Raw genomic sequence first — 15,820 nt, forward strand, 5'->3', positions numbered from 1 at the left:
CTGCCGCCATGCAAATGGGGCTCTGCTTTGGCTTGGAAACGTTTCAGACGCAGCGTGGTGGCTAACACCAAATCTGCCCCATCAGCAAACTTAATAGCAGACTTTATAAAATCCAGTGCAGGGGGCCTCTCCCTCCACCAGGAGATATCCGGTTTCCTCTCGTTTTATGTGGCTCTTTTGATCTTTCTACGTTAACCCCATACCCTGTAAATAACAAGTCAACTCAGGAGCTTGAACACACCACATCAACCAGCACTGGAAAAAGCTGCAGACAACCTCGTTATACGCTTTCCTGAATCCTTTGGAGAGTTGCACATGCTCCACCAACAGAATCACTTCGCTCCCTGTAAGAACTTGGAAGAGCTTCCCAGAAATAGTTCTTGTGTTGCCTTTTAGATTTTGCCCTCGATAAGTTTTCTGTGAAGGGACAGCAGCTTTATATCAGAGGAGCGACTGGCAGTGTTTATCTGTGTGCTGCTGAGGTTCATGACATTTCCAAAAGTCACAACTAACATCAAGCCTGAGTGAAACATAAGTAAACAAGCAAGCAAGCAAGTACTTAAGTAAGCAAGTAAGTATTTATTTACGTAGTGCTTTTCACACAAAGAAAAATACAAAGTGCTTTACAAGAATGTGTTGTGCGTCTGTGAGCTACAAGTTGCATACTGTGTAATTCAATATATAATCTCATAGCAGATCTAAATGTTAGCTCTCGGCCTCTGCAGGAAACTGTAAATAACATTAATGTAATTCGGTGTATTTTGTCCCAACAGCATCTCCTGTGCTGCAGCTATAAGGCCACAGAGCAAACAGGAAGCAGCACGGTGCAAACATTTTTTACTCTATAGTTGTTTGTTCCTGTGTGCAGATGATGATGGGCTGCTTCGTGTGCTCATAGCTCCGGGGAGCGGCTCCCTCAAGTCTTTGCTGTTAGACTCTTAGAGCAGAGTTTAGTGCTCCTGTTAATCTTTCTCCTTCTGCCTCGGTCTATTTTTGAGGCAATCTAAGATTCAGCAGGAGGTTTATGAGCCCTCTCCCCCCCCCTGTCTCTTTTTCCCTGATACTTCCAGAGCACTGATAAGCCGTGTCGACACAATCCTGTCTGTGCATGTGTTGCCTTGTAAAATATGCTGTAAAAGTATTCAAACCCCATGAGTTCGCTACACATCATGTCTCACTATGTTGAAAAACTTTAATCTGTTTTATTGGGATTCTCAGACTAGCACAAACAAGTGCAAAATGTCCTGTGGAAGGAAGGTTTGTTGTTTTCTGTATTTATCTGGGATCTTCCAAATCTCTTCCAGTTCCAGTGTTTAAATGTTAATTAGAATTTAAAGTTTATTGATCTTTGTGAATGTGTGCTTGCATTTTTATGCCATTATTACTATTATATTAATTGAAAATGTTCTCAAAACAACATTATTGTTTATCGCAATCAATTCTGGGACAATTTATCAGTCCAGCAGGATGTGTTATCATGACAGGCCGAACAATGATGCTATAAAATTCTCCAACTCTTTCTCCCTGAGCTGCCTGCTGTGTTTCTTCCTCTTCACGATGCTGTTTGTTAACTAATGTCCTGTAACAAACCTCTGGTGCCTCCAGAGAAAACTCGTATCTATACAGATATTAACTTACACGTAGAGAGACTCTGTTTACTAATTCTATGACGGTTGCACTATATTTCCTTTGAGGGTCTCATAGTAGAGGGGGCTGAACATCACACCTTACTCCTACATTTGTAGCATAATTATAAAACATTGTATCATACTTTTTAATAGCTCTGCACTTATGTGTGTTGGTCTGCAACATAAAAGTCAAATCAGACATTTTGAAGGCTTGCAGTTGTAAATTTGACAAAATGTGGAAAAGTTCAGCCTGCAAAAATATTTTCTGTATTCAAGTGATTAAAAGTATTTATTTTCTTGTGCTTCTCTTTCTCTTGTTCGCAAATACAACAGAAAACATTTCATGGCGTTTGGTCAGAACTAATTTTTGCCCTTTAAGCAAAACCTGCTCAGGGATTCAAACTAAGCCAAAAGATGCAACTTGATACGAGAAAAAAAAAGCTATTATTATTATTATTTTGTTGTTGCAAAAAATTGATTGTGTTTTTTATTTTTTTTATTTTTGAAGCATTTATATTCTGCCCGGTTATCACGAGGCAAAGAACGACAGATATGAAAAGATGTTTCTATGGTTGAACGACTTTGCCCCGAGGTTGTCGAAGCCGGCTGCGGCTCGCTGGCGTGAGCGATCATTTGTTGCTGCACGCTTTCTGTTACACAGTCTGACAACAAAGAGGCAACCAAATTGACAATTATCCACACATCATTTTCATCTTGAGCTTTTAGTCAGCGTACAAAGGAAAATTAAGACAATGCTTATATCATTTTACCTCAGCTGAGCTCTGAGCTGTAAGTCTACACTGTTTGATAAGAGAAATCAATACTTGTTATATGAAACTCCTACATGCTTCAGATGCTGCTGCCTTGGTTTCAGTTCCACCGGATCAATTTCCAGCTGAATTATAATGACTGTATCTGTTTGATCTCATTTATCGTCCAGTCAATGCTGAACTGCAGATAATTTCCATAAACAATTAGAAAAACTTACATATATTATCCAAACACCACCAGATCAGCCTTTAGGGAGATTTTAAGCTACAGACCAACACAAGTGGACACAAAACCTTTATATGCAGTTTACATGTTTTTAGTGAAAATCTAAAAAAAATGTGGTGTGAATTTGCATTCACCCCCTCTTACTCTGATGCTCCGAAATAAAATCTGGTTCAACTAATTGGTATTGAATTCAGCTGTTCTGTGAAGACATTGTGTAAAGATTACCAAAGACACCAGACATGCCAGAAATAAAGCTGTGGAGAAGTGAAGATTTTGCAGCAAGAATAAGAAGTGATAAGAAGTTCACAGACATCATGTATAAGCATGATGCGCAGCACACCGTGGCCACTAAGTGTTTTGCTCCTAACACTTAACTGTAAATCCTATTTAAAACATCCTGCAGCTCACTGTCTCGTGAAGCTTTCAGTCCTTTTAGGTTGTTCAGATCTGTCTTTGCATTCTTGTTTGGCGTTGTTTTTTTTTAAAGCTTTGTCGGGTTAGTTTTATTAAGCAGAAGTCTAGAGTGAGCTATTTTAAGCGAGCGTTTAAGCAGTAACTTCATTGGAAGATATTCTTTTTGTGATGATTAATTACTCTCAGTGGCGGGTCCTGATGGGAGCGACATGGGCAACCACCCGGGGCAGCATCTTGTAGGGGTCAACATGAAACCCCCACATCCCTCCAGGGATGTGAATGTTATGATAGTGTCTAGTACATCCCCCATCACCACCAACAACCTTGAACCACAAGTAAACCATCTGAAAGCAACGTTTTTAATTAGGAAAAATAGAAAGACTGAGATCTTTCACCACTCACATGCTTACATAGATAAACCACTTAAAACTTCATCACAAAGGTATGTGCTATTAAATGTAATACCACTTTTATTGCACACAGTCGAAGCTACACAAATGCAAGTACTTACCATTTATTAAATAGGTAAGTTAATACACCCACAAGATCAATTACTGTTAATGCATGATGTCGCAGCACACAGTAATAGCATTTAACGGACTCAACAACCGAGCATCACAATGGGGAACAGAGGTGATTTAAGTGACTTTGAACGTGGCATGGATGTTGGTGCCAGACGAGCTGGTCTGAGTAATTTCAGAAACTGCCGATCTACTGGGATTTTCGTGCACAACCATCTCTAGGGTTTACAGAGAAGGGTCCGAAACAGAGAAAATGTCCAGTGAGTGGCAGTTCTATGGGCACAAATGCCTTGTTAATGCCAGAGGTCAGGAGAGAATGGTCAGACTGGTTCAAGCTGATTGGAACGGCAACAGTAGCTCAAATAACCACTTGTTACAACTGAGGTGTGGAGAAGAGCATCTCTGAACGTACAACACATCGACCTTGAATCGGATGGGCTACAACAGCAGAGAACCACGCCGGATGTCACTCCTGTCAGCTAAGAACAGGAAACAATTCACACAGGCTCACCAAAATTTGACATGGGAAGATTGTAAAAATGTTGTCTGGTCCGATGAGTCTCGATTTCTGCTGCGACATTCGGATGGTAGGGTCAGAATTTGGTGTCAACAACATGAAAGCATGGATCCATCCTGCCTTGTCTCAACGGTTCAGCCTGGTGGTGGTGCAATGGTGTGGGGGATATTTTCCTGGCACACTTTGGGCCCATTAGTCCCATTAGCCATCTTCAGATGGCTACTTCCAGCAGGATAATGCTCCATGTCATAAAGCACAAATAATCTCAGACTGGTTTCCTGAACATGCCAATGAGCTGATTGTAGTCGAAAGGCCTCCACCCTCATCATCAGATCTCAGTCCAATAGAGTACCTTTTGGGATGTGATGGAACGGGAGATTCGCATCATGGGTGTGCAGCCGACCAATCTGCAGCAACTGCGTGATGCTATCATGTCAATATGGACCAGACTCTCTGAGGAATGATTCCAGTACCTTGTTGAATCTCTGCCACAAACGATAAGGAAGTTCTGACGGCAAAAAGGGGGGCCAACCCAGTACTAGCAAGGTATACCTAATAAAGTGGTTGGTAAGTGTATAGTGATGATGTTGGTGCTTTAAAGAAAAGTACAGAAGCAGGACATTTCATAGTGACTGTTTTCCAGCTGAAAGTCAGTGTAGGTTTCTGCAAAGTCTGAAATTCACCTTCCCACAAGACACAAGCCCACGCAAACAGACAGATCTGCAATGAATCAGGTCAGAATGAAGAAGCATTTCTTCACACAGACAATAAAATATATCTGAACCAGGAACTTCCCTCGGCTTGCACCGCCTAAACCAAAAACCACTTCATATGATTTATCTTGATACTGGCCATAAAATGTTATTGGGTATGTTCTAAAAATATCAAGCGGAGAGAAACTGTCAATTCAGACTGATTGTTCAATAAGATAAGGAGCAGAAGGTCAGCAGAGTCAAAATCAGCTTAAAATGACCAATAGCTTTTTATTAACATCTAACACAGGGGTCTCAAACTCCAGTCCTCGAGGGCCGCAGTCCTGCAACTTTTAGATGTGCTGCTGCACCACACCTGAATAGAATAATTAGGTCATTAGGAAGGCTCGGAGAACTATCTACACAAGGAGGAGGTAATTAAGCCATTTCATTCCAGCGTTTTGTACCTGTGGCGCATCTAAAAACTGTAGGTCTGAGGCCCTCAAGGACTGGAGTTTGAGACCCCTGATCTAACAGAAGAATTTCCCTTTCCTGCAAAGCACAAACACGTCACATAAGTCAATGAAAACCATTTTTGCGATTACTGATTATTAAGAATCTGTTCCAAAACCAACTCCTGTCTCAGTCTCACAGGGGAAAGATGCATTATTTAAAGCCATCCAGAAAAACTGCAGACCTGATGAATAACAAAGAGGAGCAGAGTTCTGCACTTCTCCCTCACTTTATCACCGACAGAAATCAGTGTTGGAGGCTCAACCTGTGGTCAGGCAGCCTTACAGTGAGTCCTCGGCGTTAAGATGAAAGATGCTGCTGGTTGCATGAGGCTGCACGAGCACAGCTGCAGCTCTGAGATTTGGGCAGATTTGGAGATGCTTCCGTGACAGATGTGTTACACTTAAATCTGCTCAGAGTTATTGAAAACAGTTACTTCTGCACACTGTAGCTGAAAAAAAAAAAAAAAAGATGCAACAAGATGTTTGGTTTCTGTCTTATTAACGAAGGAGACTGGCAGAAACATGAGATTAGATGTGTCACTTGGTGGATGTGTATAAAAATTATATGAAGAAGAGACATCAGTGGGGTTCAGGGGATGGTCACTGTAATCTCATTGGGGGGGGGGGGGGGGTAGATTCTACTTTCTTTGCTCAGAGACTAGATCAGCGTTTGGGGTTTATGTAGGAATCGGATTATGGTCTCATAAAGTCCACCCCCACTCTCTCTCCCTCTCCATCACCTCTTGGAAAGGGGGCGCTGCGTCTGGCTGCCCCCGCTTGCCTCTTTGTTCAGCCCGATTCTGCCTCTCTCCCTACCGGTGCGGAGGGGGACGGACGGAGCATCTCTCTCTCTCTCTCTCTCTCTCTCTCTCTCTCTCTTCTCTGTATCTGATCTAGCAGATAACAGCGTCTGCTGGGATGACCGGCGCGTATCTTCTCAGCAAGGAAAAAATTACGATGAGAAAAGAGTGAAAAGTGTGTGTATGTGTGTGTGTGGCGGGGAGAAAATTCCCGGAGCGCCTAGTGCACGCACTCAGCTCGGATTTTTTTTTTTTTTTTTCTGCAGCTGCAAAGTGCTGTTTCGAGCCTAATTCGTCGGTTTGTGCAGCCGCTCGGGGCTTTTGGTTAGAGCACCTGCTCCGAGGCGCAAAGCTTCCTCCTGACATTCCTGAGGATTGCACCAGCGAGACGCATCTTTTCTGTCACAAATACGGTAAGAATCTGGGAATCAGTATTCACCTCCCGCATGCTTTATGAAATCAAGTCATTTGGTCAGTGTGTCATTGCTCAAGCCTTCAAGTGACCGGAGGCGCCTGCCTCTCTCTCATCGTGCGCTTTCAGAGCATTTTATTTTATTTTTTAAAAAGTGGTTTGACATTCTTAGATAGCTGTGTATGAAAAACACTCTTCTGGAGCAAGTTGAGTTGAAACAAAAACTACAAATTTCAACAAATTAAAAAAGAAGTCTTTTTTTTCTTTTCTTTCATGTGGAACAATCAACATCGCGCAATCACGGCATGAGCTTTCCACACGCCCACAAATCACACAGTTTGGGATGTCTTCAATTATTCAGAACTCAAAGCTTTTAATATTGGACTATATTTATGACCTGTGTAGCTCCATGCATTAATCATCGACCCAGCAAGTTACCTTGTTAGCGCGTCCTTACTTAGCTCTCTCTCAAGAGAGCAATAACCCATCTGCATTTCTTCTTCGATGACAGGGGGAATCAAAAGTGGTGATTTCTGCTGGTTTATGCTATAAAAGCAGATCTGAACACTTGAACAGGTGTTCCTCTCAGGGCAACACCAGAAAGTTTTTTTTTTTCTTCTTTTTTTGTAAGGAGTGGCCATAGGGTGGTGGTCACTAATAATGTTGAGATTTGCTTTTAAAGTTGGCTATTTTGGGCAGTTGCACATGGCAGCATTTGTAGGGGAAAGAAGTGGGTTATACAAGTACCAGATTAAAAAAAATATATATATATATATGATCTGTCAGTTGTGCACTGAACAGGTTTTCTGTTGCTTTAAGGCATGTACCGTCAGCGGGGAGCTGACATCTTGAGTAGCAGAATATCAATTTCAATTTCTCAGTTTCAGTAGCTTGGAGGGTGGCAGAAGGAGAGACTTGCTCAAGGCGCCATTCAGGCAAAAACTGCCACGGGGCAACCAATCGGATTTCAACAAAAAGTTCAAATTTGATTGGCTAAAGACTTTTAATTTTAATGAATTACTAGAGGGTAAAACTGTTAAAGTATTTATGCCGATGTTTTAGATATCTTCCTGCTCCAACACACCTGATTCAAATGACTGAATTACTTCCTCAGCATGTCATCAGGTTGTGCAGGACTCTTTTTTTTAACCTCTGAAGCACAGAGGCTCTTGGGGATTGAAGTTGCACCCTCAGCCCCTCCTCATTGATAAATTACAGTTTGTGCACATGAGATGGCAACGTGAAGCTAGATATAAATCAAAATGAAAGAAAACAAAGAAAGAGTATACACAGTTTATGTTTTTTAAAAGTAAAAATCCAAAAAGTGTGGTGTGAATTTGTATTCACCCATTTTACTCTGATACTCCAAAATGAAATCCCGCTCTTGCAGTAGCCTATTTGAACTCTATGAACGACTTAAATCCATTAATTTAGACTTAAAATTTACTGGAAAAGTAAGTAAGAGAGCTTTCTTTAAAATAAATGTTCTTCAAGAGAACAGGGAGATTTAAACATTTCAAAAAAGGACAAAAGAATGTCATATGCATCTTTAGATAAATAAAGACATGTTAGAAGTTATATCAACTCATGTTTTTTTCTGTTAAACTTATGTTCCTAAAAATATTATGTTTTCATATAATGCTGTCTAGCCAGGCAATGGGGACATCAAATATGTAAGGAGGGGCACTAGGCACTCCTGAACCCCTCTTTTTTGTGCCCCTGAGTTTCCCGAATCTGTAGTAGTTTAAATCAACAGGCAACATGTTGCAGAGGAAGTACCAACATCAGACGTCCCATCGAGCCACCCTCAGAGCTAACACTTGCGCCACTCACCCTGGATGATTATAAACCACCTCATGTCTCACCAAACCAACTTTTTATTAGTTCTGAATAATCGTGAAATGCAGGAACGCCACATAAAGCGAGCAAACGACGGGGAAAAAAGATTGATTCTGTGGTGCCGAGAGGACATTCATCCCACCTCATTGATGAGAGCCCCTCTGTAAACAAACCCCGGCATGTACAAATCACCAGCGGAGGGGAAGAACACATCAGGTCACCTTGACAAATGAGCTGTATTGTCTGTGAATATGAGAGACCTCCCGTCGACCAATAAAAGCCTATTCTGTTTCCATTTACCACTTCAGTCTGGAGAAGTCCAAGTGTTGTCTTCCTCCTGCTGCCCCTGTTAGCACGCCCACCGCTGGCTGTGTGTCAGCGACACAAAGAGAGACAAGGTTAACAAGGAAGTGGTACATTGGAGAGGAGCTGGAGCTCAGGCGATATGTATGCATGTGAGGGGGTGACACAGGGACGGGGAGGTGGAGCCTCCAGGATGAGACCACATCCAGGAATAAGGCAAGGAAGGACCAAAATGCATCTTCTTCCTGTCCACGTGTGTTAATGAGAACATATAGCAATTAGAGAATTAGCTTTGATGGAACCTGGCATGGGTGATAAACCAAGTTTGCAGATGAGTGCATGGGAGCAGACGCATCAGAGAGCACAGTTAAAAAGGAAGAAGAAAGCTCCGATTCTCAAATAGAGTACCCGCTTATTCCAGCCGTTCGTCATGTTGCTGCTCACTTTGCATCTTCTCACCCTTGGTTTACTGCATCATGTCTGACTCGGCACCGCCTGGAGTCAGTTTGGAGCAGTGAGTGGAACGTGGAAGAGCTTCGTCAAATCCTTTGAGACACTGCGGAGCTGTTAGTTAATCATTTATCACGAGGAACTTAAATGTCGACTTTCGATCATTTTTCAAGCAGACGGAAAGAATTTTACTTTTATTTGTTGTCCAATTTGCTGATTGGTTTTGAAAATAAACACATTCAGTTTTTTCTCTGGAAAAGCTAGAGATGTTCACTGAAATTGTGCTGTTTATTCTGCCTAAACTCATAATTGCTGCAGGTTATAAATTCAAATCTTTATAATAATTGAGCACATAAAACATTCAACAGCTTCATCTTTTTTGGAACATTCAACTCAGCTTTTAAAAAGGCTGATTGTGAATTATTTTGTAAATTAAAAGGGAATATATGAACATGCTTTCATGTTCAAAGATAACTTAAAACAACATCTAATATTGATTTTCTGAATAAAATTAAAGGGGATTGGCTTTTGTTATTAAGGACCTACAATCTTTGTAATCCATTGTCGACGTTTGTTTACCCTTGTGGACAATTTTAGATTCTTTCTTAGTTTGAATTAAAGGATTTCAAAGATTGTTTGGAAACCATGCAATTAAAAGCCTCGTTAAGTCTGAACAACAAATGCTTTGAGGTAGCTGATAAAATTACAAAACAAGGAATGAAGTATGACGTATTGAGTCGATCACAGGGAAGTTTTATTTTATAAATAAATGCAAAAAGGAAGTGCTGTGTTCTGATGTGTGTCTTTATGATGGCCCCTAGAGCAAGAGAGTCAGAGCTCATAAATGTGTTAAATTTGTTTGGTTTTGAAAATGCTGAAATGACCCAAAGTCATTTTTGAAAGTGTTCAGAAACAAATTGTTATGAAGTATTGTTGTCCAATGAACTGGAAACATTCCAGGTTAATAAATCAAACACCTTTTTACAGGAAAATGTGTGCATCTTTTTCACAGCGGTGATTTATTTACTGCTCTGGTTAATGACCTGCGCTCCGGAGCGATACTATGACAACCAATCATTTTGTACACTGCGGCAACCCAGAGGAGATAACTTTGAACTGTTCAGCATTGAAGCAAAGCATACGTCTAAGTCAAGTTTAAAGTCTTTGTTACATCTTTGTAAGTGGGTGTGGTAAGGCAGAGGAATAGAGGACTCAAGTTTGTTCCAAACTCAACACTGTGGCATATTATCAGTAATCCTGCTCTGTAAAAACCAACCATTAATACGTCAAGCAGCATTACATAATTCAGCTTCCCAAGCAACGTTACCTTTGAATATTTTAGATATGCTCTATGAAAAAACAAATCCACAAACAGATCAGTTTTGCAGAATAATTTGGAGTTACATTCCACAGAAAAATCTGCAAATAGGTGAATCCTGAATCCACAATAGGTGGAGGTATTTTTTTATAAAGATAACTAAGACAGGATAGCAGATGTCTTTATAAGCTGTTCATGTACTCATTTGTTTACTTTGACTGTATGAAATTTTAAAAAGCTATCAGTGGCTCATTATCCTGCCTGTCTCCAGCTGATACATGACAACAGCATGTAAGCAATAAAACTGATGTCATGTTATCCTCAGGTCGTTCAAGTGGCTCCCGTTTGACTAACCCCGGCAAAAACTTTCTGAAAACACTGCTGTAAACAACTGAGCGCGGAGAGATTATCCAATGTAAACTGGAGAATACTTTGAGCTGACTCAGTATTTCAAATAATTAATTGTTTTCCAAGTTAAAAAAAAAACAAAACAAAGGAAATAAAAGTAGTCCATTTTGTTTATTAAAAAACTAGAAAGTTTTACAAAATAGATCATAAGTGAATAGATTATTCAGCTGTCTACATTAAGATTTTTGTTGAGGTTGTATTTTCTCTACAAGCCAAAAGTAGTACTCAGCTATAGTTTGATATTCTCTCTGGTAAGGAGGTGCTCACACTAATATGTCACTTATGTGACTATAGCTTCAATTCCTGCCCTAATACAGTGGTAATAGCTAATAGAATGAGGCTATATAAATGCAAATGAGCACCAGCTCTCACTTACAGCGGCCAACTTCTGATCAAAATAAGCTACACCTCTGAGCAAACCACATGCTCAGTGCAATATAAGCACGCCACCTTTAAGGAGAATTTATTTCATTTGGTGCACTGGTTTACTGTCGAGGTTTTCACTGTAGAGCTGACTGAGAACCAGACCGAACTGACGTGGGAATTTTATCATCTGTTTTTAGTTTGTGCTTTGCTCACTGTAATATGCTTTAAACTAGCAATACCTTTCCAGTCACTGGAGCCAAAAGGATCCCTGGTTCAGCACTGGACAGCTCCCAAATATTACGCTCCTGTAATCAAGCTGCCAAACATTGTGAAACAGGGTAATAAGTGATTAGTTGGTGTGTTCTAGCTGCCGGATGGGGACTTAGTCTCACACTCTGCCTCTCTCTCATGCGGAGGAGCGAGTCCCTCGTTCAGACTGAGTGCCCTCACGCCAAAACCCACCGGGGATTGGATGCACCAATCCATCAGTCAACTTCAGTCTTAAGACAGGGAGGGGCCAAAGCAGGCCAACAGGCCAATCATTAGAAGCATAGATGAGGCCACATCTGAACACACAAAGACCGAATTCCTCCCTTTTGTCTTTGGACCTGGCTGCGGCTCTCCTTGAAGGTTTGGGAGAAGAAAAATGTTTGGCTTCACAGTTGGATAAGAAAAGAGCTCCTCTAGGCTGCATCAAATCAGCCTCTGCAACACGGGGATTAGGAAAATGACTCACCTTCTGCACGCTCAGCAGCCGCCGCCTCTATGTTTTTTTAATGTCATCCGATTTGAAGCAACTCCTTTCAGCAGGTTTTAGCTGTTATTGTTGGGTGCTGATGTATGGAGGAGCAGATGCTCCAGCTTCTGGAGATAAACACTTGAAGGGCAGAGCTTTCTTTTTCTTTGCATTCCACATTTGTATTCTGGCAGAGTTAGACCGTCATTAAGGATGTGGAGCTCTTGGACGATGTCCCACCGTCCTGTCCACATTTGTCTCCATCGTTCTGTTTTATTTTATTGATGTGCTGTTTTCTTTTGGGGGGCAGAAATGTGAGCTCCCTTTGGCCATCTCTTGATTTAGAGAAATAGATGGCGTAAACCCCCAGAGTTAGTGTATTCAGTGATAGCTGCGCTTCTTGCACCTGAGCCCTCATTGACATTCAAAAGCCTCAGGACTCTAACCTTTGACCCCCCAGATGAATTAACTACATTAAACACATTTTCTGTGCTTAAATTAGCACAAAAATAGCAAAAATTCATTTAAAAGCAAACTTTATAAACGCATTAGTTCATGTATTCACTCTCAGGTTTCTCCAGTTGCAGCAGTGAGTGAAAATAAATCCAATTGATCTTTGGTTTGAAAAGTTGCAGTAGAGGCATTTTTTTTTTTTTTTTTTGTCATTTGGGAATATGGTACCAAAAACAAACACCAACACGTTTCACTGTAGACACGATGCAGAGCAGGGGACAAAAATGTCTTCTTGACCAAAGACAAGTTTTCAAACTGATTAATGATCTGTAGTGGTAAACAATTATTCAGATATAATCTTGGTGCTAAACGATTATATAAACAAGGATCTAAACAGACATATTATTGATTCAGAAAAGTGGAAATTCTTGTGAATCTACAATGAAATGCAAAACAATCTAAAATCTGGGGTTTCTTTTTTTTTTTTTTTTTTTACAGTGAAAGAACGGTAATGGTTCCTGCAGTTTCCAGTCCGTCTGTGGGATGTGATACGCTAGTTTTCACTTAATCAATTGAAATTTTAACCAAATGATTAGATTCTTTGAAGTAGAAAAAGATCACAAAGAAATTAGGAAAAAAATTATTTTATGTGAATTTTGTTTGAGGTTAAGGTTCATGATTTCAATATCGGCCATAAATAATCATAATTAAGCTTTTCATTCATTCATTCATTCATTCAACACATGGCCTATAAATATACCTTCCAGCTTGCAGCTTATTTGCAGACCCATTCCCTTGTTGGATTTTTCTGTTAAATTATTTTCTGAGACAAAGCCCAATTCTCTCTTGTCATTTTCAGTCTGATATTGCCACCTACTTAAAAAGGTAGAGAGGAATTGATTTTCTTTAAACAATCATATTAGACCAACAAATCCACTGGCTGCCGTTCTGAAAGCCTCTCATTGTGCAGACAGGCTAATTAGAAGTCCTTTCACTGGATTTGTTGAATCCATAAAATGTCATTTTTCTTTGGATACAGTAAGACAGGGTCCTATATTGATAGGAACACTTGGAAATTGTCCTGACTCTAAAGACAGCATCACAGTTTATATATCTATATCAATATTTAGATATCAGAGTTTAATGATTTATTCATCCCTTCTATGTTTTGACATATTTATTTCCTATTAATAAAATGTCTTTGGTTAAACATTGTTTGAAGTTGCTTGGATTTATGCGTTACAGAAACAAGCTCTGCTAAATTCCACAGAGACGGATCTATCGCGCCCACTGCTTTCCATTTCCTTTGGAACTTATATGACAATTTTCCGTTCTCACACATTTACAGGCACACATTTAAATAATGTGACACCCACGTTTCCTAACCAAATGTATTTAGATTAATTGGTTTAAAACAACTGTTTTTTCATCAGTGACTGGCGCTTTGTTGGTCCTTGCTTGTATTTTTGCAGAATCTATGGTGTTGTGGTGTGTATCTTAGCTTAGAACATGGTGGAGGCTGCATCATGCTGATCAGAGTAGATGGAGCTAAGTTCAGGAAACATTTTTTGAGATTGTGATCAGTTGAGACTGAGGAAAACGTTCACCTTTCAACAGGATAATTACTAAATACACAGCCAAAGCTAGAATCCAATGGTTTGAGTAAAAACTAATTCATGTGTTAGAATTGCCTAGTCAAAGTCCAGACTTAAATCCAACCTAGAACGGGTGGGAAGACTTGAAAATGGATATTCAGAGAAGTTCTCATTATTGACTGAACTTGAGTTGTTGCGCAAAGACAATTAACCTTTACTAAACCAGGTAAGCTGATTGAGAATTAGTTCTCATTTACAAAAACAACTTTGCAAATTGTAAAAGGAAAATCATATTTCAGAGTTACTCCTAATGAAACTGTCTTGTAGACCTTTAACCAAAAGAGTGATTAAAGGAAGCTGAAACGATCATTGAACCAATAAATCTTTGGATGTAGGCAGTGGGATGAAGATACTTAGCATATGTTGCAGCTTCTTCCAAACTAAAATGAGAAATGTCCAGAAGAAGCTTGGATTTTTGATCTGACTGTATGGGTGGAGTGGTTGAGACAAATCCCCCCAATATTTGCAACTTCAACGAAAAGTGGTTCAACAAGACAGACTTAATAAGGCTGAATACAGACACAGTATGACACATCAAATCCCAACGAAATGCATTAAGGTTTGCAGCTGTAATATGACAAAATGTGAAAAAGGTTTTTGCTTAGCTACAGCTTCTTTGCAGAAATTTAAGTCTAAATCAAGGCTGCGTCTGCAGTCGGTGCTGAAATTACATCTTTTACTCAGCGGGCAAGAGATTTTCCCAGTTATCTCTTCTTGAACCTTTCAGCTAAATAATCTTCAAAATGAAACAAAATTGCCTCCTTCTCCTGGTTTCACTGCTCATACATTAAGCCAGAGTTTACGCTGGCCTGTCTGCAGCCCGTTGAACAACTCTTCATGTATAATCTTAAGCTGGGAGGACTGGCATCTTGTCAGAGTTCTCCCTCGATCTGAACCCTGCATGAGTCATTAGCTGCTTTGAGAGTGATTAGTCGCCATGCTGGCATTCAGAACACAAAGACGAGCTGTGGACCTGTGTTCATGCAGTGAATACCTGATTCAGCTGGGTTCACCTTGCTTCTGGTTCTCGGTTTTCTGTTTTTGAAGTGGAACAAAAGAGACCGTGATTTATATGGTCTCTGGCTGGATTTCCCTCCATATTCTTGGAACTTGTTGACAAAACGTGTTTCTGTGAAAGCAAAAACATGAATTTCAGTCATTATGCACGAATTACCCGCTGCCTACTTTTTCCCGGACAAAATGTAAATTAATAAGACTCATGGAGCTTGTGCAGGCGCCTTTTCTGAGAAGCTTTCATCATGGCAGCGTTATTATTTTTAAAATGTTGATAAGATGACCTTCCTTTCAGTCGTCTTCCTTCATCCTTCTCCCCACACCACTTTGTCTGTCACTTATCTAGAGCTGCTATTCTGCTGCTCACTCTGCTTCTCTCTGGAGGTAATAGTTTTGTGAGATATGATTAAAGAAGAAGGAGAGGGAAGGAATTGCCTTCTCCTGTCAGGTCCCTACAGGGAGGAGAGAAAAAAAACCCTTTCCTGTAACTCTTGTCTGTTCCTGTTCTTCCGGCAGGTTTTAGCAGAACTTTTTAATAGTTGTTCAAATTAATCTTGGTCTTTAGTGTTGTCACCATGCTCTTTACATGAAAGGATTAAAACCTCCTTTGAAAAACACAGCATTTGCTCTTCTTTTTAAACTTCTTTCACCATTTCTCTTATGGGAAAACAGAGTTCTAAGTCTCCATAATTCGTGTTCTGTCAAATCTGAAGCAAGAAGATGAAGAGACAACTTAATAAAAAAAGAATATTCTGGTATTTTTAAACCTGAGATTCTTTTTTA

The 15,820-nt window shown here is 40.1% G+C and overlaps 1 protein-coding gene across 3 annotated transcripts in view; it reads left to right on the forward strand.

Annotated features, from left to right (window-relative positions):
- The first annotated feature begins 6,101 nt into the window (after positions 1 to 6,101).
- LOC116721676 (neurocan core protein-like) overlaps positions 6,102 to 15,820 on the forward strand; it is a 49,401-nt gene continuing 39,682 nt past the window's right edge. For 2 of the 3 annotated variants that reach the window (XM_032565544.1, XM_032565546.1), the window contains exon 1: positions 6,120 to 6,496. The gene's annotated coding sequence lies outside the window, so the exon portion shown is untranslated. Of the gene's footprint in view, positions 6,497 to 15,820 lie in introns of all 3 variants that reach the window. The other variant, XM_032565545.1, reaches the window with a different exon arrangement.

The sequence above is a fragment of the Xiphophorus hellerii genome, chromosome 6, assembly GCF_003331165.1.
Source record: "Xiphophorus hellerii strain 12219 chromosome 6, Xiphophorus_hellerii-4.1, whole genome shotgun sequence".
NCBI lineage: Eukaryota > Metazoa > Chordata > Actinopteri > Cyprinodontiformes > Poeciliidae > Xiphophorus > Xiphophorus hellerii.